The sequence below is a fragment of the Dromiciops gliroides genome, chromosome 2 (genome assembly GCF_019393635.1).
Source record: "Dromiciops gliroides isolate mDroGli1 chromosome 2, mDroGli1.pri, whole genome shotgun sequence".
Classification (NCBI taxonomy): Eukaryota; Metazoa; Chordata; class Mammalia; order Microbiotheria; family Microbiotheriidae; genus Dromiciops; species Dromiciops gliroides.
In genome coordinates, this window is record NC_057862.1 from 455,563,032 (window position 1) to 455,589,142 (window position 26,111).

Here is a 26,111-nt window from a genome sequence, read left to right on the forward strand (position 1 = left end):
TTTCTTGCTTCCTCTCTTCACCTGCTTCTTCCTCTTTTCTCATTCCTTATCCCCTACATTTGATTACTCATTTGGAGGTCAGCTACAATTAAGTGGAAGTAACATTGACCTCATAATTTAATGAACACATGGTTAGGAAATCTATGCAACCCTTGAGGTATATAACTTGAGCAAAATAGATACTCCTGATACTGGCATTCAAGGCTCCTTACTATCTGACTGCAATCCAATGTCTAGCCTTACCTCACATTACTTCCCTTCATATAGTCTTACCCCATCCTCTCTCAAAGCCGAACCACTCTCCATCCTCTATTCTTGCTCTTTCCTCTTCTGCTCCCATGCCTTTGCTTACACTATCAATCCCAAATGCCTAAAAGACAGTGTCTCTACCACCATCGCCATCAGTTGGAGATCCTTCCTTCCTTCAAGGTCCAGCTCAAATGTCCCCCCCCCCCCAGCAAAGCCTCAGCTGACCTCCCTGGGTGAAAGTGACTTCTTGTCTCTCAGGTATCTCTCTGTCCTATGCCTGGACATCTTTGCATCTATTTCACTTTCCCTTCTTACAATTTACTTGTGTAATTGACCATCTTCCTCCCTCCATTTCTGGCTCTGCTCTCGTCTCCCCACCTCCCCATTACATTAGCGGCTCCTTGAGAGCCTGTGTCATAGCTATATTTGGTTCCCCAGTGCCACCCTGGGGGGCTTTAAACACCTAGTAGGTGATTAAAAATGTTTGTTGGGTGAAACTGAACTGATAGGTGTGACTCAGGGTCCCGAGGTAACAAATCATTTCTGGTGGGGTATCAGCTTCCTCTTTGGAAATCTGAATGTGAAACATGACCCAATTCTCCCAGCACATTAAGGGAAATGAGGGGAGTACATAGGTAAACTAAGCGCTAACCACAGCCATCACTCTGAGGTGGAGCACCCCAGAGCAGGGGACTTGCTATCTCAATCATGCCTGCTTTATGGCTTGCAATCCCAGAATTTGTGTGACAGCCGTCTGCTGCCTAGGACTAGATTACATCATAAATAACCCAGGCACAAGCTGGTCAGAGAGTTGAACAGAGAGCAACATGAAACTACTGTAGAAACAAATGGGGGGGGGGTGCGGTGCGGCAGTGAGATTTTTATTCTATTTCAGATGAGAAAAGACTCTGGAAATGGGTCAGCAGGTCCTAATAACAGAGGAACCCACGATGGATTTTCTTGTTTGGTCTCCCTAGGTCAGCTTTTTTTTTTTTTTTTCTGGCCGCTCACCAGCCTCCCCCCCTCCCCAACCCCCTTTCCCTTTTGCCATCTTAAAAAACACGCACACACAGAAATCAATCCATCAAATGTCATTACAGATTTATTAAGCCTGATGTAGAAAGACTTTTAACAGTAACATCTTCAGAAAGCATAAAAAGAGCACTTCTATTCAGTCTTGTGCTTTGAAAATCTAAATATATTTTTATCATATAAATAATTCTTTTCATGTTTTAAGTGCATCCGTTTTTTTTTTAAATTTCCATTTTACAATTGGCCAAAACTGAAGTCTGCATTGACTGAAATGAAGCCATTTGCAAAGCTAATGATGTTGTGAGGCATGTCTATGGCCTACCCTATCAGCTAGATTTCAGAAAGGTGGTTCAGTGTCTGCAGCATTAAAATGAGGGGCAGCCTCCAGCAAAATCATAATTGAACACACCCAAGTCCTTAATGTTGGCAGTTGGGTTTCCTGATGCAAATTATGATAAGGTTTCAGATGTGAACAGTCTATTTCCAATAACTGCAGTAGGGAAAAAAAGACATTTTTTCTGCCACAAAGGAAAGAATTATCATGTTTAAAAAATGTAAATAATAAACTTATATAACCTTTTTTGGATGGAAATGAGGTACTCCATAGTGCAAAAGAGGGTTCTTCGGGTTTTTTTGCACTACAGCACAAAGAAGCAGGATCAATTATTTAGGGTTTTAATTACAATACTCAAATGAGAATGATTTTATATTAAAAAAAAACACCTCCTGTGTAAAAAATAATGTTCTTGCTTATATAATTTAAGGTATTTTTCATATTCACCTTCAAAATTTATCTCTAGTGGTAAAATTATCTTAAAAAAAAAACCCCTCTCCTACAGGTAATTTCAATGCTGCAACATCCTACACAGACTTACATCTTCATTGCACCCAAACAGTTTCATTTTTAAGCAGAATGGTTCTTGTATAAATGCTTTTTTTTTTCACATGAAATGAAATACATGGGCCACATTGCTTGTAATTAGCTGGGGTGGGAGAGTGGGGCATTAACCCTATGTGACAGAGGAAGAAATGGATTTCCTAGGATAAACTCCTGTAATTTTCTCAATCTAGAAAATAAAATGTCATTCAGAAATTTATCTTCTACCTTTGGGGGAAATTACAACCTGACAAAATTTTTTGGAAAAAGTAGCTACCTTTGTAATCAATATTTACAGAAAAAGTGGGGAGGAAAAAAAGGAGATTCAGTAAGGAAGAATGAAATAGAAAAGGAAAGTATGCAGAGGCCTATCTGTGATGAATCTTTTTGGCCACAGGGTGGTATAATTTTCCTAGCAGAAACTTTTTTTTTAAATTGTAAGGACCATTCATAATCATCAAAAACAAGTGAAACATGGTTTTGATTAAAACAGCCTGTTGGCTCAATAATCTTTGTAATTTTAAAAACATCCTTAATGTAGAAGAAGAACACGCCAATGTCAGAAATAGCCTGGGGGCCCATTATAACAGCAACAAAATAAATAAGGAGAAGAATTGCGAGGTCATAAAAACAAAATTAAGCTAATGTTTCAAATTTTGACAATTATGAATTGTTCCTCTAAGAAGACATTTTTTAAAAATTCAGGCACTATTAGATAAAATACAAAGAGAATAATTTTACATGTATGAGTTTGCAGTTTTCCCAAGGGGTTAAGCATGCCTTTAAAGAAAAAACTCAGAATTAGAACAATTTCCCCCCTTTATCCAGCAATTGGGTGGGGCTCATGCAAAAGACTAATTTCTCATATTTTCTCTGTCAACTCAAATTTAATAATTCTTTTTGCAAACTATTGAACAATGATCAAGAAAGAAAAATTACAAGCATATATATATATATATATATATATGTATTTTTTTCTGTATCCCTCCCTCCCCCCCAAAATATTCATGGACAAGTTTGGCAGGAAAAAAACAGAAACAAACCAACAGAACAAAACCTGTGTTCATTACATGGCAATAGAGTTCATATGTACAAATATGTACAATATAAAAATGCATCAAAGGCTAAATTTTCCAGCCATCTAATCAGCATTATACACAAGGAAAACAGCCTAGTTTTTGCTCCTAATATACAGGCAATGTACTATATACAGCATGCGGGTGCTACAAAATTAGTGCAGACACACAGGAACATTCTACATGTAAGTTTGACACCATTTCCCTTTGAAAAGATTCTAATTTGCTTTCTTACTATAAAAATGCATTTATCTTTTTGAGCTGAAGTAGATGCACTTTTCCTTCTGACTGAAGACAAATGGAATTCTTACAACTCACTCCTCTCCTTCTTCCCTCCCCTTTCATGAATATATATGTGTGTATATATGTATATATATATACATATATACACACATTATATATATGTATATACACAAATATTTATTAAAGTAAAAGAAATTCTCAAATGAATACTAGGGGTTAAATATGTAACCTGAAGATGTGGCCAATCCTCAGTTTCCCAACATACTGCACTTGTGCAGAGAAAGAACTGGCTGACCATTAAAATGACTTGTGTGACCAACTACCTCCATTATTTTCAATGGGGATGAAAATGTGTGGTGCATGCTGACAAAGTCTGGCTATTAGGAAAAACAAGGAAGGGATTAATAAGGGGTACCTATGCATTAGAGACAAAAGGGCATATTGTATCAGAGACAGTATGACAGTTAAGGACCCTGAGCTAAATGAGAACTGTTTAGCCTGTCAGCTTTTGCAACCTTTATTGCACATTTCAGCATCCACTGCATTGTAAAGCCAAAATATTACATTTCATAACCTGGAGATTTTGGCTGTTTTAATCTAATGCAGAATGTGTACAGTTTCTACCACAGAACTTGAGCATCTACAGAACTGTTGGACTCTGTGTGTGTGTGTGTAAAGAAATTCTTGAATGTTATATGGACCATTTAGTAAGTGAAAACATTACTGTACAAGTCTTCCACATTTGAGTTATAATTGAATGGCTGTTTAAGTACTGTAAATATAGAGCTTCACTCTGGGATGACACCCAAGTGTGGATTTTAGTTTCATGATAATTCAGTCATCACATCACAATTTTTTTTTACATGTGAGATTAAAAAAAAGCAATAAATTTGTCATATTTCTGCAATTTCTCTGGGGAGTTTCCTCACAAAAGAGATATTGCCTGTACTAACAAAATTGCATTTATACAGTCAGATAAACTGATGATGTAAAAAAAATGTCAAAACAGTGTGTACATTGCTATGAGTATTTAATCTGTCTTCTTAAGTAGGCCTTTGTCTTCTCAGAGTGTAGACATTTTTGTATCTATGGGTATAATGATTTGGGAAGTAGCATGTGGGGTATGTTTTTTGCTTCTTGAAGTCATATATGAAGTCCTGCTGCAAAATTGTTTCCATTTCATTCTACCATTTAAATTCAGAAACCATTTTGAATTTTCCCCTAAATATTATATGTGGATAATTAAAAAACCTATATATTATTAGTAGTTTATTTTCTTGAAGAGAATAAGCAAGGATCTCAAACTCTGTTCACAGATATACTTCTGAGGCAAAGATATATGCAATGATTAGCAAACAGCAAGTAGCTGGATCAATCTATTAGTGGTGACTTTTTCTTGACTTTAGATGAAATAGTTAAATTCTCCTCTTGTAGCTCTCTAGAAGCTGTGTTGTTTCAAGACTTTTAATATTTTCTTCCAATGGAAACGGTTCTCTACTTTGGTAGTAGAAATTTGCATTATTTTCTTCATGTCAATCTGTGTCTCAAAGAATTTTGTAGGTTTTTGAGAAAAGGGCCACAGCTAGGTATGAAGAAAATGAAATTAGCATTTTAAACCCTTGCTAACCATTTTAGAATGAAGACCACTTTTAGAGTTCATTGTTGATTTTCATATGCCTATTACATGTTCTATATACACAGATATTTATTACTGTTTGGCACAATTTAATCCAATGTGGTTTTTGCGTGTATATTCTGAAGTACCCAGGACATTTTCCTTATCTTAGAATTAGGCTGTAGGTTATCATCTTACTTCCTGGAGAATTGAAAGTAATGGCAAAAAGCCTGATAAAGGAGAATAAAGGTAAATATAAATACAGTTAAAGATGATAGAAAGTGACTAAATGCTATAAATTAATGAAATAGAAAGTAAATACCATTTACAGGTCTTGTATTATTTGGATTCACTATGAAAAGTTTTATGGGAAAAATCATAAACTTAGGGTGATATCATAGTCATTGAAAAATAACAATGTATGTCACAAAGGCATGGATGAATATTAATGCCTATCATTGTTTTGTACTGATCAATGTAAAATTCATACCAACTCGTCATTTCTTTCTGTTTTGTTTCTAAATGTGGTTATCTGCCCATATAACACTAATATTTCAATATCAAAGGAACCCATCCATACATTTGGAGAGAGAGGAGCTGGTGTGTGTGTATGGGTGATTTTGAGAAATTCATGTGAGGTTGGAAAGTTCTTTGGGATCATTTGTACTATTCAATTAATGTCATGGTTACATCCTGTTTCTATACTCTGATCCATTTCCAAATTACTTTTTTATTGCAATTTCACACAGAAAGAGAATTGACATATTCTTCCTGTATATTATTGTTTTAAAAACACGAAAATAAATGCAGGACTATTTATGACATGAAAGATCATAAAATAAGCAAAATTCAGCTCTGCATCAGAAAACTTTCTGGCTGATTGGAAGAAGCTACTCCACTCAGGTTTCTGGAGTTAATCAATCTGATTTCTTGGGCTATCCCAGACATACTGTTTTCAGCCATGCCCTGTACTCCCCGATGGGTCTTGTAATGACTTTCGTTTTGGCTAATTTTGGCATGTTACGAAATACTGCAAATCCATAAGATCTTTGTTAAAAATAAAACAAGGCATGGACCTTTCAGTAGGAAATTCTACATCATATTTCAAGGGGAATTAGCTTAGACTTTCCTTCTCCCTTCTTCCTGATAAGTCTGCATCCCAACTTAGGTGAGGGTTGGGGAAGAGTCCAGGAAGGAAGAGGCTGGCACATGAGCTGCTTATTACATTCCTTCTCAATTCCAAATACTTCTGCAAGGCAGAGGTATGTTTGTTCAGGGGAAGGAAGGGCCAGGGATGGGAAAATACTAAAAACACGGTCCTGATCTATATATACACACATATGTGTATACATACATACATGAGTGTATATGTATATATATAAACAGATTTTTTTTTTTCTCCTTCAAAAAGAAGCTCTTTGGAGGCCTTCCAGGGCATGCTAAGAGAGCATAGATAGGCCTGACCTCTGTGAATAAATTGAGTACCACAGGAAGTGAACAGAGCTAGCTTAGACCATGGGACTAAGGACAACTCCAGCAGGGTTACTCTACAGCCTTCATCGGTACCAAGTGAACCCAGTTCATTCATCTGTATTTCTCTCTCCTCAACCAATTTCCAATGTCTTCAAAGAAACTGAGCTCACAGGAGCTTGCGTGTTTGTTGAAGAAGATTTTTTTTTTTTAAATATTAAAGGAAAAAAGTCTGTAGAGTTTAGAAATGTATTGTTTTTGCTCTTTTCCCCAAATCAAACAGAAGCTAAGCTTTGCTTTGGGACTCACTGAACAGGGTCCATATTACATAACTTCACTTAATAACCCTAGACTGAAGTGTACAATTTAACAGCTTCGAGCAACCCAATGCTAATGCATTGATTTTCCTTTAATAGAATTTTGTTGTCAATGGACAGCACTCAGCACAGGCCACACTCCAATCTTAACCCATCTCAAGACTGTTCGTTTCCAGTTGAGCTCCGTTCATTTCCAGTTGAATAGGTTAAGCAAAGACAGACCTCACTGTTCTCAATTCACTTTATGATCCTCCCATCATAAAAAATAATATCAGCACCTTGCTTTTCATGTCAGAACTACGTTTGAGCTGCTATTCCCTATGCCCATGAGTAAATCCCCTAAAAGCCGCCCCGGTGTAGTGTTGCCGTTTTTCCTTGTGGATGATTGATTGATGGATGAGTGCTGACACTTCAATGAAGCTATTTCGACTGCCATCTCAATCCGATGATGTGAGGGGTATATTTTCTGTCCATGCCTCATTACTTCAGAATGACATTCCTGGAACTTCATTTACTTTTTCCCTCCTTCCCTGAAGCGCCATATTTTTTCCCATCTAGGTTATGCATGCCATAAAAAAAGCAATTTGCTATTATATGTGGCATAAGGGCAACACTTTCCCTAGGAGGTAAATAAGAAGGGTTTTTTTTTTTGTTGTTGTTGTTGGTTTTTTTCCCCACTTCAATGTTGAGCTTAGGGATCATGTCAAAATTTCCAAAACAAAAGACAGCTTCTGGTAGAAACTGGCACTGCAATATGTATTTGGTTTCATCTTGTTGCCTGGCATTTGTAAAGATATTCTCAGTAATTAAAACTAACACAAAAGAGGTTTCTTTTGTTTTGGAATCACCCAGTTCCCAGCGTGAGGCCTAGCTGAGTTTAAACATTTCATTTGTAATGGAGTAGCAGTTTACAACTTGATCCAGACTTATTTCTCCTTTGAGAATACGGAAATTTATTCCTTAAATGTGGATAGATGGATTTATCTATTATAGGTGGTTTCAGTTGTGTAGAAAATGCTCTGCCAAAGTAAATAGATCTACTCTTGTATCGCCTAGGTACACAAGACCTTTACTATTAAAACATTCTGTGAGTTTTTCCAAGTTGACTTAGGACCTGATTTTAATCTGTGTAATACAGTATTCCCGTTAATAATAACGTATAATTAAGACATCCGTTAAAAATCCATAACGTTAATTTAATGGAGAAAATCTAATACAGTTCTATTGGAATTTTTACGTTAAATTAACTTTAACGGGCTTTTAATGGATGTCTTAATTAGATCTCATTATTAACGTGAATATTCCACAAATTAAAATTGGGCCCTCAAAGTTTTAATGAAAAAAGTTGCAGGAACACATTTAAAATGGACACCCGTCTTTCATGTTCTTACTTGATTCTGAAGTGAAGTCGCTGCTGCTGCTTCTTTTAAAATTTTTTTTCTTTTTCTTTTTCTTTTCTTTTTTTACATTTTTTAAATACGGGTCCTATAGGAAGGGCAATAGCATGTCTCCCAGAAGGGTGCCCCTGTTCAGTCTGAGTACTAGGATGAGGTCATCTCTCACTCTCCTCTTCGCTTTCTTCTTTTCTGCCCCACCTCTATTCCCTGGTCTCTCTGCCTTACTTCCCTCTCTCCACCCCCAATCCCCTTTTTGTCTCCCTGTCTACCAGCTGGCCCTTCTCTTTCTCCTCCTCTCTTCTTTCTCTCTACTCCTTGGTCCCCTCTCCTCTACCCTTCTGCCTCTGTTCACCCTTTCTCTCTTCTTTTCTCTCTCTATCCATACCCTAAACTACCCTCCCTTCTGCCTCTAATCCTTCCCTCTCTGTCCACCCTTCCTTCCCTCTCCCACCCTACTTTACTTCCACCTCCACCATGGCACCCTCTATCTCTGCCTTCCTTCCTTGTGCCTCTGTCTCTCTTCACCTCTCTCCCCACAGCTTAATCTCCTCCCTCCCATTCCCTAGCCTCCTTTCTCTCCCTCTTTTTGGATCCAATCATCTCTGAGTTGTATTAATCATCCAATTCCTCCATTTTATGGGTCAAGTATGGTAGTGGAGCTTGGGTGAAAATGTGGGCATGGAATCAAACACAAAGAAGAAAAGAAGGAGGGAAGGGAAAAGATAGAAAGACGACTTCCCCACCCCTCTCCGACGAAATCTTTGGCAGGAACATGGTTAAGCACAACTACTTGAACAACTTGCACCGAAGATTAACATTGTTCGGAGGTTTTTTGGCTCCAACTCTGTTTTAACTTAATAATTCTTCTGCTTGGGCTGATGTATTATTCCCTAGTGCAGAGGCTGGATTGGGCAACCCAGGTGCAACAGTAATAGCCGCACTGAACAGAAACATTTCCTTTAGACAAACTGTCCCAAAGGGGTTATAAATAGGAAATGGACATTACCATGAAAAGTAGGCCTCCAACGTGACTCTGGCGAGTGCAGCACACTTGGACATTACACTATGAAGAATTATACTTTTTTTCTTTTTCCTGTCAACTGTTACAAATTGACGGAATAAGTACATCAATGTTCTCAGTCATTATCCCTCTCCAGTGACACTTTGTTTTAGTGACAGCGAAAAGGGGCCCGTGGAGACAAGACAGCCCCGCTGCAGTTTATCAATGAAAATCTAATATCGTCCATAAGCAGAGAAGTGGAAATCAATACTTCATTACCAAATTGTTAGTGAGGATGAAGAAGAATAGCGGGAGGGATTTTTGGCAGTCTTCTCGGCGCTGGGTGTCAGGAGTTCAATGTCAGAAGCAGGGGGATGCGTAGAGAATGGCTCAGTGGGAGGGGTTCAGGCTGGAAAGTTGGAACTAAGGCATTTGTCCTGTAATAGGAATCAAAACAACAAAAGTATTCATTATTCCTTGAGGCATGGGCCAAGATGCTTTTTTCCCCAGTTGGCCTGATCACAGAGGTTTACAAGGGTTGCTAATTTATGAGAATGTTTTGTAGGTCATGGCTAACCAGGATCTAGATGTCTAGAACCATAGAGCTTCAATGAGACTTTACAGATTACCTAGTCCATGCCCAACCCTCTCATTTGACAGATGAACTTAAGGTTCTGGGAGAGGAAAGTTATTTGCCTAATCTCTATCACATAACTCACTTTAGTGGCAAAATTTGGAAACATTACCCAAGTCTACTGGCTCTGCTTACTACCCCAGATTTTTAGGCCCTGCAAGATTGGAACTGATTTTTACCAAGGAAAGATAGCATGTTCTAGGGTTGCTTTATCTAAGTGATGTAAGACAGGCAAACAGGTGGTTCTAAACTATGGCTTCTACTGTGGAAAGTCCATGAGATGACACAAAAAAGGTTTATTAATGTTTTTCATTTTTATATCACAGTAATTTCTGGAGATACCTCTGCCATCCCTCACCTCCCTCTGAGTCTTCTCCTGTAACAAAGGAAAACAGTTAAGCAAAAATACCCCCATCCAGTGATTGCATTTCATCATGGTGACAGCATTCTAGTTCAATTTCAGAGGCACAGGAAGTTTGTTTCATTTTTGATTCCCCCAGATTACGATGATGATGATGATAACTGAATATACTGCATTAATGCCTCGTCTTTACATCTGATCAATTTCTGGACACCTCTCTTTCAACATCTCTCCCCTGCCCCAGCAACCAACTGATTGTACCCTTTCCTGTAACAAAGGAAAAACAAGTACAAATATCTAATATAGCAAAAACATCTGACAACGTATATAACTTTCTGTCTTGGTAGTCCTTTGTCTCTCTTTGGTGAGGAGGGAGGTTATGTTTTATGATCTGTTCTCTGAGATCATCACTGAATTCTCATTTATTCATCATTTGGCATCCTTTAATCATCTTTTTATGTATGTTATTGTGGTTTATATTATTTCCATTTATATTGTTATAGTCCTTTTGATTCTGTTTTATTTCATTTTGTATCAGTTCATACAAATCTCCCCGTGTCTTTCTGAAATCCTTATATTTGCAATTTCTTACTTCACAGTAATGTTCCACTATTAATAATAACAATAAAAGCCAGCATTTATATGACTCTTGAAAGTTTGCAAAGCACTTTAAATATGTTATCTCATTTGAGCTTCAAAATAACCTTGTAAAGTAATAACAACAACAATAATAACAATAATAATAACTAGCAGCTAGGTGGTACAGTGGATAGAGTACCAGGCCTGGAATCAGGAAGATTTGAGTTCAAATTGGACCTTAGACACTTGCTAGCTGTGTGACCCTGGGGTAAGTCACACCCTTATTTAACCACAATTTGCTTCAGTTCCTCATCTGTAAAATGAGCTGGAGAAGGGAAGGAAAAATCACTTGAATGTCTTTGCCAAGAAAATCCAAATGGGGTCACAAAGGGTTGGACATGACTGAAAGGACTGAACAACAAAAGCAATTATATAATGCAAAGCGCTTTACAAATGTTATCTCATTTGATTCTTATCATGACCCTGGGAGGTAGGTGCTATTACTATCCCCATTTTAAAATGAAGTAGAGATATGTCAAATGACTTGCCCAGGGTCACACAACTACTAATTATCTGAAGCAGCATCTGAACTAATTTTCCTGACTCCAAGTCCAAACACTCTCCAGTATACTTCATATTGACATACCACAATTTGTTCCACTATTTCCTCACTCCCAGCCCTCATCCCCAGGCTATAACTCAACCCTGGAGACTTGGGGTGATTAATCTACCCATTGCTTTTTGGTAATAAATAGACTAGTCAGATAAGTGACTTGGATCTACTACTAATCATGTCTTGAGAAAGAAAAGAACTAGGTTTTTAGGAGTGGAACAAAATCCAGGTGATTATGCCAATCAATTGATCAATCAACAAACATTTGTCAAGCTCCTACTGTATGCTGAGACTTTACTAGGCGCTTCATTAACTTAGGTTAGCCAAGGCAGGGCTTCTTAAACTTTTTCCACTCTCAAACCGTTTTTGCCTGAGAAATTTTTTCCTTAGATATATAAAATAGGTATACATAATCTTTTACTGTTGCCAAATTTTTTGCAACCCCCACATTCAGTTATGCAACCCCATATGGGGTTGCGACCCACAGTTTTAAGAAGCTTTGAAGTAAGAGGTGGAAATGAAGAGACAGTACACTCCAGGCTCAAAGACAGACCTTGAAGAGAGTTCAATACCCTCATTTTAGAAATTAGAAAATTGAGACCCACAGAAGTTCAGGTCATATAAGCTATATAGGTAGTGTCAGAATTGGGATTTGAACCCAACTCCCCTCACTCCGAATCCAGTGCTCTTTCCATTGTATTACACAATCTTCTATTGATGATCCATTCCCCCATGGCTTTAGGAATGTACATCATATTTCATTCATTCATTCTCTTGGTCAGCAACATCTGCTGAGTGTCAACATCTCAATCTGTTTTGGTGTCATATAAGTGGCTTCTTGGTGTCTATTATTCCTTTTAAAATTTTTAGTTGCCCTCTCCCATCATCTCTTCTGTTACATATTCTAAATTCCTTTGTTGGAGGTGAAATGGTGATAGTTGTGGTCATTACAAGATCCCAAACAATGCCATTATAAGAAAGAGAAATTGGATTTCCTAGAAGAGGTGGTACCATGATCTGAGCCTTGAAGGAAGGTAAGGATTCTGAAAGGCAGAAATGCTGAAGATTGGGAGAAAAACAATAGAGACAAAAGACATGATGATAACTTTCAGATGGGCTGATCCAGGGCCACTAGATCTCACTAGTAAGTTATATTGTTGTTGTACCACATGTTGCCTACAACTAATCTCAATTATATTCACCTACAGTCTGAAGGAATACTATGCCTTGCTTGAATATGTATAATTTGTGTGTAATTACTTCTTAGGTGAAAATACAGGGTGTCCCAAAAGTATTGGTGTGTCTTTAAGCTTTACTAGCACGAAGCTGAACCAAGACTTTTGGAGCCCTGACTATATTTACTTTAAGAATATCTATATCCCTCTCTCCCTCTTGAATTGATTAAGCTTATAGTTACTACCTATATGTCCCATAGGTTATCTGGAAAACATTCTTCAGAGGAAATCTTGAATATCAGTGAACAATGTTGTTGAGCTTGGTATAATGGAAAGACCTCTGGACCTTGAGTTAAGAGTCCTGGGCTGCTAGTTGTGCCACTTACTAGCTGTATTACCCAGGGCAAGCCACCTTACTGCCCTGAACTTTGACTTCCTCATCTGTAAAATGATAATAATCTTTACCCTTTTAAGGTGTAGCAGATAGCTAGAAAGATCCAGGTTCAAGTGTTGTCTCTGACATATACTTATTGGTCATGTAACCCTGGGCAAGTCATTTAACTTCTCAGTACTCTAGGAAATTCTCTAAACTATGTGTAGTAGAGGAGGCATCAACCTGCATTGGTAGAGGGAATTTCCTCCCCTAGGAGTTCCCTGTGCCAATGAAATCATAGATCCAGATGTGGTCCTTATTCTCTATCTTCTTAGTATTAGGAGGACAAGTGAGATTCTTATTCTTTGTCTTCCTGTCTGTCGGTTTTTTCCCTCTCCCCGCTCTGCCTCCCTTCTGTGTCTGTCTCAGTCTCTCTCTCTCTTTCTGGCATACGTATATACATAATACATACATAAATACATATAAACAAATAAACTATAAGTTAGAATGTGAGAAAGGTCTAGCTGAATTGCTCTGTCTCTGTATCTCTTTTTGTTTCACTTTCTCTCATATGTGTATATGTATTGCTCTGCAATTTATACTTATATAAACTGTCATTGTGATTTTAAAAAAAAGACCCTAAGTTCCCAGTCAGTCCTGGCTGATATGGACTTCCTGTGCTTCCTTGGTCAGTTCCCTTTGGTCTCTGGGCCTTTGTTTGCCAAACTATCAGATCATTCATCTGTAAATGATTGCCTTCCTTCTGAGGATGGGGCAGAACACAAGGTATCAGCTTCTCTGATGTGTCAAATGAGATCATTATGATTATTACTGACATCTTGATGAAGGCAGTGGAATTCAATCCCTGCAAACCCTTTGGAGCCTATGTTTTTCCCACTGCATTCACTTATTGGGCCATAGCATCCCAAGCTGTCCCCATCCTTGGCTTTGCACCTGCATAATGTTCTTTAGATCCTGCCATGATTCCTCTGGGTGAGGGATGCTGCTACTTGGGACCACCAGCCAGAGCTCTTAATGAGATATTAGAAGGGGCTTTGATCTCCAATCATTTAGGAATCACACATTCATTTGATTTTTCTTCTTCAACTTGGAATCCATTTGAAAAAATGCTCACCATGTACAAAAGCACAAGGGGTACAAAGATGAAAATAACACAGTGAAGACCATGGAGGATCTTAATATGTGGATATGACTCCATAAATAAACACATAAGTTCCAAGTTGGCTTATGATGGATACAAAGAGAGATCCAGCCAAAGGGCTTCAGTACAATTTGAGCAGAGACCTGGGGAGATCAGGGAAGGGTTCATGGAAGAGATATGGCACTTGACCTTAGTCTTGAAGGAAGGGAAGCATTTCAATGGGTGGGGTCAGATAAGGAACATGCCAATTCTCTTTTTCATTATTTGAATTACATTTTTGAAAAGATTATTTTTCTTTTTTCTTCTCTATGTCTAAAAAGATAGGCCATTAGCAAAGGAAAACGAAAATGGAAAGTATCTGGAGTTCTAATTAGGAGGAGAGACGTGAAGGGGCTATTTCTTAGTGTGAGTGACATAGGTAGCTTGGGAGGCAAGCTACACTGCTAAATGGGCATTTTAAAAAGTGTTGAGCTAATTCTATAAAAATAAAGCAGAAATCCATAACAATTTTAATTATACATCTAAAAAAAGTCATTGCTGGTGTTCATCAAACAGAGCATATGAAGGAGAGCCAAGCAGAAAGCATTTTGCATTAATTATGGAGCCACCAACAGATGTAAAGAATTATATGTGTTTTAATTTTGGAAGCATGAGGACAGGGGTTGGGTTGTTGTTCATCTTTGCACAGTGCCCTGAATATCATTCATCTTGGCATGCTCCCTCACAAGCTCTAGGCCCTTAATAAATATTTGTTGACTTGAACGGGTATAGAACTTTAAGGCCTACAAAACATTTCTTTCTCCACATCCCTGAGAGGTAAGTCAAACAAATATAACTATTCCCATTTTACAGATTGGAAAATCAAGGATCAGAGAGGCAAATGTCTTGTCCAGAGTCAGACAGCTAATAACTTCAGAGCTGGGATATGAACTTACATCTGATTTCAAGCCTAGAATTTTTTTTTGGCACTACTCTATGGGACTACTTCTTGAGGTGGGTTTCTCTGCTTGAAGAGCATTTACTTGGTGATGTTTCTTTATACTCTGGGATTTCTATGTTTCTATGATCTCTACTATGGGTATTCTCTCCACCAGGGCATCTTGCACACCTCAATGTTCTCTCATCTTATACAATTTTTAGCCAAGTCTTATCATCAGTCCTCCAGAGGATCTACCTGATTTTCTGAAGGCCTTATTTTGGCCCTTTTAATACTTTGTGTATACCAGTATAGCACTTAGCTGCCCTATCTGTATTTCCTTCCTCTCCTTTCATGAGATATCTAACGATCATGATTATCAGCATTTCCCCTCTAAGACAAACCAATAAGCATTTATTGAGTACCTCTCACGAGCCAGGCATTGTGCTTAATATTGATGATAAAAAGAGAGTCAAAGAGAGTTCCTGTCCTTAAAGAACTCACAATCAAAAGGGGTTACAGCATGCAAACAATTAAATATGAAAAAAGGTACATAAAGGATAAATTGGAGATACTCTCAGAGAGAAGCACTACCATTAAGGCTCTACTGCAGCAGATAGGATTATAGCTGAAATTTGAAGGAAGCCTAGGAAGCCAGGAGGTAGAGGAAAGGTAGGAGAGAATTCCAGACATGGGGGACAGCCTATGAAAATGTGTGGATTTGGTAGGTAAGAGTGTCTTGATCAAGGAACAGCAAGGAGGCCAGTTCCAATGACCATAAAATTTGTGGAAGGAAACAAGGGGTAAGAGGACTAGAAAAGGAAGAAAGGGACATGTTAAGAAGGGCTTTAAAAGCCAGAGGACTTTGTATTTGAGCATGAAGGAAGTAAGGAGCTATTGGAGTTTATTGAATAGGAGAGTGACATAGTCAGCTCTGTGCTTTAAGAAAATCAGTTTGAACTAATACATTGTTGGTGGAGCTGTGAACTGATCCAACCATTCTGGAGAGCAATTTGGAACCATGCCCAAAAGGCTATAAAACTGTGCATAGCTTTTGACCCAGCAATACCATTATTAGGTCTTTATCCCCAAAAGATCATAAAATAGGGAAAAGGACCCACATGTACAAAAATATTTATAGCTGCTCTTTTTGTGGTGGCAAAGAATTGGAAATTGAGGGGATGACCATCAATTGGGGAATGGCTGAACAAATTGTGCTATATGAATGTGATGGAACACGATTGTGCGATAAGAAACAATGAGCAGGCAGATTTCATAAAAACTTGGAAAGACTTACATGAACTGATGTTGAGTGAAATGAGCAGAACCAGGAGAACATTGTACACAGCATCAACAATATTGTCTGATGATCAACTGTGATAGACTTAACTCTTCTCAGCAATACAATGATCCAAGATAATTTCAAAGGACTCATAATGGAAAATGCTCTCCACATCCAGAAAAAGTACTGTGGAATATGGATGCAGATTGAACCCTACTGTTCCTACTTTTTTTTTCTTTTTTGATGTTTTTCCCTTTTTTACCTGATTCTTCTTTCGAAGAGATAATCACTAATACAGAAATATGTTTAATGTTATTGTACATATATAACCGATATCAGATTGCTTGCTGTATTGGGGAGAGGGGAGAGAAGGGAGAAAAATTTGGAAATTAAAAAAAAGAAAATCAGTTTGATAGCTAAATGAAGGATAGACTGAAGTGGGGAGAGATTTGAAGTAGGGAGGCAAACCAGAGGCTAGTGAAATAGTCTAGGTGAGGGGTGATGAGGGCCTGCACCAGGGTAGTAGAGGGTCAAAAGATAGAAGGGACAAAGAAGGAATAATGCAAAAGTAAATTCAATAGGATCTGCTAAAGGATTGGATGTGGTGGAATGAGAAAGTGAGGAGTCAGGAATGATACCTAAGTATGAGCCTGGGTGACTGGGAGTAAGGTGGTACCTTTGACAGTAATAAAGAAGTTTGGAAGAAAGTACGAGGAAATAAAATGAGTTCAGTTTTGGACACTTTTAATTTTTTTGTCTACAAAACATCCAGTTCAAGTCCAATAAGCAGTTGGAGATGTGATATTAGAGGTCAGGAGAGAGGACAGGGCTGGATAAATCGGTTTGAGAATCATCAGCCTAGATGATAACTGAACATCACAATTATTTAAACGTTATGTATTTTCATTAACGTGAAAAGGGAGTTTAGACTATGTGAAAGAATAGAAGATAAGAAAAAGAAGGCAAATTACCAACCAACCAACAAAGCAGCAAAGGGCAGGAGAGTGGACACCAAGGAGTCATTTATGTGATACTTTCAACTTTGATTCATAATATTCCACAGTTTAGGAAGTCCTTTCCCACATGTCTTATTGCATCCTCACATCCTTCCTTAAATTGAGATGCAGCTTGGTTTAGTGACTACAAGGAAGGATTTGGAGTCAGGAAGACTTGAGTTCAAATCCTCCCTGAGGCACATATGAGTCATGTTATCCTGGGCAAGTAGCTAAGCCTGTTTCTTTATCTGTAAACAAAGTATAACACCTAATTCACAGGGTTCGGGCAAGGCTCAAATGAGACAACATATATAAAGTTCTTTGTAAACTTTAAAGAACTATGTAAATGTTTTATTATCATCATTGTCATTATTATTATTATTATTCTCTGGACAAATGCTTTTTCTCTCCCCACATCACTTTTCTTTTGAGGAGACAGGGGAAGAGGAGTTTATACATTGCTGGTCAGGAAACCTTTGACTCTGATATGACAACCCCTATTCTTCCTGCCTATTTTCTTTTTTTTTCTTTTTTTCCTTTTTTTTTTTTGGGTGGGGCAATGAGGGTTAAGTGACTTGTCCAGGGTCACATAGTTAGTAAGTGTCAAGTGTCTAAGGCTGGATTTGAACTCAGGTACTCCTGAATCCAGGACCAGTGCTTTATCCACTGCGCCACCTAGCTGCCCTGCCTATTTTCTTTTTAATCTGGATACCATTTGTGTATGGTACTACCTTGCTAGGTCCTTTAAGAACATGCAGAAGGGATGCCCCCACCTCAGACTGCCTACAAAGCTGGATGCAGCACTTTGGATGGACCAAATGTGAGTTGTATTCAAGTGAAGGCTGCTTTGAGTTAATCTCCATCTCCATCCACATCTGTATAATGTGGAGACCTGTCTGCTGATGGCTTCTGGTGTGAGCAGGATGCAGACCTTGAAGTCAGGAAGACCTAAGTTTGAATCTAAAATTTACCTTAGACATTTTTTGGGGGGGGGGGGTTGGTGATTTCTTTTTTTTTTTTTTTTTTTTTTTTTTTGCAGGCAATGGGGGTTAAGTGACTTGCCCAGAGTCACACAGCTAGTAAGTGTCAAGTGTCTGAGGCTGGATTTGAACTCAGGTACTCCTGAATCCAGGGCCGGTGCTTTAACCACTGCGCCATCTAGCTGCCCCTTACCTTAGACATTTAAGAGCTATGTGATCCTGGGCAAATCATTTAACTTCTCTCAGTCTCATTTTCCTCATCTATAAAACAGAACTTCACAGCATTGTAGTGATGACCAAATGATATATGGAAAGCAACTTTTAATCATCCTTAAAGAGCTATATAAATGTGATCTCTTCTTATTCTTTCTCTAAGAGGCCTTGAATACCCAAAATATTGTATCTGATGGTATGGGGATATTTTTTTGTCATTCCTTCTTTTATGTAACTGTATGGGCTCCCCACGAAAATGGCTTTCAATGTTTTCATCATCCTTTGTAAAATGGTTGTCAGGTGAAACCATGAGAAATAGGGTGGCACCTGGGGAACAGAACCATGCCAGCCAGGCAGACACTGGGGATCCTGGGGGAATAGTGCATCTGTTGTCACTAGATGTCATCCATGACCTACTTGTGTGTCAGCTTGGGAGATTTTTCTAGCAGCAGAAAATCTGTTCCTTAAAGAACACCCTTCAACGGCAGGCTACCCAGGTAGTTAAGAAACTGAAATAAAAGGAAGTATAAAAAAAAAATCTGCTCTATGAAAATCTCTTGACAACTAATGATGGTATTATGGAGTCTTAACTGCTATATGGTTCTCTCTAATTATAACTAAAGGTATGTCAATCTAAATAAAATGATATTCTGACTATTTATACCATGATACAGAGGAAGGCTTTTTTCCTCCTAACCATTTTTTTATTGTGAATTTCTTCTAGTCCTTGTTGACAGAGCTTTATCATGAACAATCAGGAAAAAGAAACAGAACCCAGTGTTAAAGAATACATATTTCCATAGAAGTAAACAGTTTGTGTTTTAAATATCCAATTTATATGTTGGAAATGTGCAGTCAATAGTTCTAGGGAACTGGTGTCATCTTTCATTTTGAAATATTTTGAATTAAAAGTGGAATGGGTGGCCTTTGAAGTGCTGAGTTCCCTGACAGTAGAGGTAGTTGAGTGGAGCCTGGATGAACATTGGTAAGAATATTGCAAAAAGGATTCTTTTAATGGACAGGAAATTGAATGAGGTGATTCCTAAGGACCCCTCTAACCCTAATATTGTGTTATTCTATATAAATAGTATAATGACTGGCCAGTGAGAGCCCAGGTCTTTTGAGGATGAACAAAACAACATTCTTTGCCTGATGCAATCATGAACTTGAGAGCATATGCAAGTATTCTAAGGTTATTTTCTTTCTTGTGACTGCCTTTTGGTTGGCTGCTAAGTTGGGAACTGAGTGCTCATTTAAAGGGTACTGGCCAAACTGATTTCTCTTTCCCTCTTGACTTTGTTGGAGTGATGGGGACAAACTAATATAGGTCTCCAAGTGGCGCTGGGCCTATAGGACCTCTCTTACCTGGGGTCTAGGCCAAAGAGCTCATGGCAATGATTGCTTTTGTCTCTGGTCTGTTAGGTAAAGGAGGAGAGGGGAGGGCAGGGAATAAGCATTTATATAGCATCTGCATGCCAGGCACTATGCTAAGTGCTTTACAAATACTATCTCATTTGATCCTCACAATAACTCAGTGAGGCAGGTGCAATTATTATCATCTCCATGATATAGTTGAGGAAACTGAGGCAAACACAGGTCTGGTCATTTGCCCAGGGTCACACAGCTAGTAGATGTCTGAGGTCACATTTGAACTCTAGGGCCAACATTCTATCCACAGCACTATCTAGTGGACTCTCTCTAAGATAAAAGGGTAGAGGAGATGATTATGTCTTTGACAGCTTCAAAACATTGAAAATGCTAGTTGTAAGAACTGGAATCAATATCAAAGTTTGCAGGCAACTGCAAGCTCACTGTAGTGAGTAGCATCCTCTCCCCAGGGGCCAAGGGCTTTTAGGGGACACCAGGACCATGGTCTTTTGGAGGGGTGTCTTTATCTTCTCAGTAAATATTTCTTTGTAAAAACTAACTAATGTCAATTTGTTGAATGATGCTGGGGTACTAAGAATTGAATCAATCAATGATATAAGGGATATGCTAACTATAATTATCAATATTGGGGAGAATATATCAGAATCGGGGCTTGAGCTGATAACGGAAATCTTTTAGGAGTACCATTAGAACCTTTAGGTAGAGATGTAATCAGTTTCATTCTGGGGTCCTGACTTGTCAATGAGATGGAGAGTTACAATGAAGACTTCCTCCTACCTCCCTTTCCACATCCTCTACCCTGGGTTAATATAGCTAACGTAGTAAATCTTTGGTCATGACCCATCCTATATCATAACCTATATATTACTCTGTACTTCTCATTTGCTTCTCATGTATTATTTTGTATTATGGTAATTTGTATATGTCATCTACAAAACTGTAAACTTCATGAGAGCAGAGATGGGACTTATCTAAACTGTGTAGCTCACTCAACACCTATCACAGTGCACTACATACAACAGGAGCCTTATAAATGCCATTGCATTTGGCTGCCCATTATAGGAACAAATGCACTCAAATTCAGGTACAAATTCAAGTGTGAAGCTAGAAGAATTTTTCATTTGTCTCTAAAAGGGGCAGTGACTTAAACAGATGGAGAAGATGTGATGGGCTTTTTTTTTTTTTAACTCAAAGTGGAATTTTGAGACAGAAATGATGATGGTATTGGCTAACAGCTTCCAAAAATGCCTTGTTCAGATAAGCTATACTAATAAAAACCATCAATCCTCTTTGGGCTATGGAAGAGACTCTGCAAAACTGTCCATCTGTTGTCCTTTCTAAAAGGAAAATAATAGAGTAGAAAAAGATGAGGGCAACAGAATGGGAGCAGAAAGGGAAGTATCAGTGATGATTCACTGTTAATTATAATCATGGATTTTGCAATTAGAGATTTAACATTAGAACATTTTCGTGTATATGGCAATTGGGGAATGACCATTTAAGAAATGAAGCAATTTCACTCCTCCATATCCATTTTTATTGGGCAAGATTCATCTTCTCCAAAAGGGCACTTAAATCTTTTGAGAGAGGTCCCGATGCTGACAAATACCACTATAAAAAATAGTGACAATTTGAAGTCCAAATCAGTAGCAACATGACTCTAGCAACGAAACCCATTGTCACTGAGTGGAGAGCAAAAGTGAAATGTAATTTACTATAACTAACAAGAGTTCATTGGATGGGTAGACTTGATAGGTTTCCTTCTACAAGAAAGTAGAGTGATTGGCATTTAGGCAGGATGATGTCTCCTCCAAGTGTGACTGATGGAGAATTTAGCCCTTTCCAAGAATTCAAAATAAAGAGGAATCTGTAAAGGATTTATAGTTTTTAATTGCATGGCTTATCTGAATAATGTGTTTTTAGAAGCTTGTCATCAACATGATTTGCTTTTGAAATTAAATCAATATACGTACACACAAGTTGTGGATGATAAGCTAGATATGAGTCAATAGTTACTACAACCTTAGGCTGCATAAAGAAGCATCCTATCTGGGGCAAGGGAAATGATGGTTCCTCTGGGCTCTGCCCTGGTCAGAACACAACTGGAGTTTTGTGCTCAGTTATGGATGTCACATGTTAGGAAGGACCTTGATAATCTGGAGAATGTTGAAAAGAAGACAAGCAGAATGGTGATGGGTTTCAATGGCATGCCACAAGAGAATCAGTTGAAAAAATTGAGAGTGTTTAACCTTGAGAGGAGAAGAACAAAGATGGAGCCATTTCCTTTCCAGCTCATTTTACAGATGAAGAAACTGAAGTAAATGGGGTTAAGTGACTTGCCCACAGTCACACTAATAAGTGTCTGAGGTCCGATTTGAACTCAAAAAGATGAGTCTTCCTAAAGGAGGCCTGGTGCTATATCCACTGCACCACCTAGCTGTCACAGGTGCATGAGAACTGTTGTCAAGTATTTGAAAGGCTCTCCTGTTTGAGAAGGATTAGACTTGTTTTGCTTTCCTAAGGGGACCCACCTAGGAACGACAGAATCAACTTGCAAAGAGGCCATTTAGGCTTGAAAACCCAAAGTGAAATGGTCTGTTTTGGGAGGTAGTTGGTGGTTTCTCACTAAAATTCTTCAATGAAAAGATGGATGATTCTGCCAATGATGTTGTGGAGAGAATTTCTTTTTCAGGTAAGTACTGATGAATTCCTATCCAGCTCAGAGATTTTGTGACTCTGATCCATAGTGGATAATGGCTGAACTCTTATCGTCATTTGTATAGGCCCAAGGTCTGGGTCTTAGTTTTCTATTCTCTCAAATAAGGGGGTTGGATTTGATGACCTCTGAACTCTCTTCCAGCTCTAACTTTTCAAGGTTTAAATTTACACGAAAGTTTTATGTGTATGTTTTATACATAATAATAGTAATAGCTAGCACTTATATAGTGCTTTAAGGTTTGCAAAGAACTTTAAAATTATTATCTTATTTTAGCCTTACAATCATCCTGGGAGATATATAATATTATTATCCCCATTTTATAGAGACGGAAACCAAGAAGTTAAATGACTTGCCTACAAACTACTACAGTAGTAGTAAGCTAAGGCTGGTCTGTCTTTCTTTTCTTTTCTTTCTTTCTTTCTTTCTTTCTTTCTTTCTTTCTTTCTTTCTTTCTTTCTTTCTTTCTTTCTTTCTTTCTTTCTTTCTTCCTTTCTTTCTTTCATTTTTTCTTTTTTTTCAGGGCAATGGGGGTTAAGTGACTTGCCCAGGGTCACATAGCTAGTATGTGTCAAGTGTCTGAGGCTAGATTTGAACACAGGTCCTCCTGAATCCAGGGCCAGTGCTCTATCCACTGTGCTACCTAGCTGCCCCCTAAGGCTGGACTTTGAACTCATAATTTTGACTTCAGGTCCAGTATTTTATCTACTGTGCCACCTAGTTGCCTCTGTACACACACATACAACCCCCCCCACACACACACACATGTATTTGGGAGCTATTATGGCCAACAAAGGTCATCCCCTGGTGACAAGTATGATAACGAATCCCTCTTTCTAAGCTTAGCTAGGTTGGTTCTTAGATAACAGACACAGAGTCCAGGTGTGGGCCTATATTCAAAGCTACTCTAAGTGGATAAAGCACCGGCCCTGGATTCAAGAGGACTTGAGTTCAAATATGGCCTCAGACACTCGACACTTACTGGCTGTGTGACCCTGGGCAAGTCACTTAACCCTCAATGCCCTGCCCCCCCCCAAAAAAAAAGAAAAGAAAAAAAAAGAAAGCTACTCCAGCTTGTTAGTGTCTGTTGAAGTTTGGGCTCCATTGTCATGACTTGAGATTCCAGGGTTGCCTCCTTACCACATGTGTGTGCATGTGTGTATGTGTGTGTGTGTGTTTGAGAGAGAGAGAGCCTTCCACTAAAATTCTATTCTGTTCCCTTATTATGGTAAAGAGGTGACCCTGGAATCTCAGAAGTTTAGCCAATAATGGCCAAGGCCCAGTTGACTCTAACAATCTGGGATAGTTCTCAATACAAGACCACAGCTGGACTCTAAGTCTGTCATCTGAGGAGGCACCTAGCTAATTTTACAGAGGGGCTCATCATCATGCTTGCCACAAGGGGATGACCTTCTTTAGCCATAGTAGCTCCCAAAGCACACTTGTGATTCAGATTGAGATCTGAATTGGCGGGGGAAGAGCCACACCAAGGAAATTACCCATCCTTGAAATGTTGAAGCATATGAATGTGCACATGCTGTGTTAATGATGGAAAAAATTCTGTTTTGAATATAATGAGATGGAGTATGACAGTAAACACACAGTTTGAATGGGAGGTATTTGTCTTCATGATCAAATAGTGGGCCACTCAATAGTAATGCTCCCCTGGAGCCAGCTCCCATCACCTCAGAGAAAGCCAATGTTTGAAATTTCAGGGCAAAAATTTACCCCCTCGGAAACTTTAGAAAGTGTTGGAAAAAAATTAATAGTGCAGATTGAACTTTAAAGTGTGTAAAGTGTGTTATGACCTTTTAGAGAGCCAATTGTTAGCCCATCACACCTCTGGTAGCTTTGAAATTAGATTGAGGGAAAGGGAGCAGGTTAGAGCTTGCTTTGCCAATACAAAGTCACCAAGACAGAAAGAAGGAAGATGACAATGTCAGGGCCCATATATCTAAAGCTTCCAAGAAAAATATGAATTGGTCTCAGGCCATAGAGGTGCTCAAAAAGGACTGTGAAGATAAAGTTAGAAAGGTAGAGGAAAAAATGAAAAGAGAAATGAGGGTGATGCAGGAAAGACATGAGAAAAAAGTCAACAGCTTGAAAAGTCAAATTGGCCAAATGGAAAAGGAGGTACAAAAGTTCTCTGATGAAAATAACTGCCTAAGAATTAAGATTGAACAAATGAAAGCTAGTGACTCTATGAGAAACCAAGATACAATAAAGCAAATCCAAATTAATAAAAAAAAATATAGGGTAATGTTAAATATCTTCTTGGAAAACCTGCTGACATGGAAAATAGGTCCAGGAGAGATAATTTGAAAATTATTGGTCTACCTAAAAACCATGATCAAGGAAGGAGCTTAGACATCATCTTCCAAGATATTCTCAGGGAAGATTGCCCTGAAATTCTAGAAGCAGAAGCTAAAATAGAAATTGAAAATATCCACTGATCACCTCCTGAAAGAGATCCCAAAAGGAAAACTCCTAGGAATATTATAGCCAAATTCCAGAGCTCTCAGGTCAAGGAGAAAATATTGCGAACTGCCAAAAAGAAAGAATTCAAGTACGGTGGAGCCCCAGTAAGGATAGCACAAGATCTAGTAGCTTCTGCATTAAAGGATCAAAGGGCATGGGGTATGATATTCCAGAGGGCAAAGGAATTAGGATTACAACCAAGAATCACCTACCCAACAAAACTGATCATAATGTTTCAGAGGAAAAAATGGGATTTTAATGAAAAAGAGGACTTTCAGGTACTTGTGATGAAAAGATCTGAACTGAATGGCAAATTTGACTTTCAAATACAAGACCCTAGAGAACCATAAAAAATCGGAGTTGGGGGACATACCTGGGGTCATTCAGTGGGTGACTGACTGTCTTGTGTCTGAGGCTGGGTTTTGGCTGGGATCCCCTTGGGTCCAGGGTGGGTGCTTTGTTCACTGTGTCACCTAGCTGCCCCATGATGATATCTTTAGGGTTAAATTGAAGGGTGAGGGGAATGCACTGGGGGAGGGGGAAGGGCAGAGGTGAAATTCTACATGAAAGAAACAGGAAAAGGCTTATGGAGTAGTGGAAGAGATGGGGGAGGAGCTGGACAGTAAATGAATTTTACACTTATCTGAAAAGGCTCAAAGACCTTAAACTCATCAGAGTTGCCTCACAGAGGGATTAACACACACACCCAACTGGGTGGAGTAATCTATTTAATCTGGGCAGTAAATGAGCCTAACACTCATCAGAATTGGCTCAAAGACCTCAATCTCATCAGAATTGGCTCAAGGAGGGAATAACCTACACACTCAATTGTGTGGAGTAATCTCTCTAACCCTGCAGGAAAATAGGAGGGGAAGGGGATAAAGAGAGAGGGGCAGGGGGGCAGCTAGGTGGCGCAGTGGATAGAGCACCAGCCCTGGAGTCAGGAGGAGTACCTGAGTTCAAATCCAG

General features: G+C 38.6%; 1 protein-coding gene across 1 annotated transcript in view; it reads right to left on the minus strand.

Annotated features, from left to right (window-relative positions):
• Positions 1-8,744: 8,744 nt before the first annotated feature.
• TSHZ2 (teashirt zinc finger homeobox 2) overlaps positions 8,745-26,111 on the minus strand; it is a 484,962-nt gene continuing 467,595 nt past the window's right edge. The window contains exon 3 of the mRNA XM_043988668.1: positions 8,745-9,713. The gene's annotated coding sequence lies outside the window, so the exon portion shown is untranslated. The remainder of the gene's footprint in view (positions 9,714-26,111) is intronic.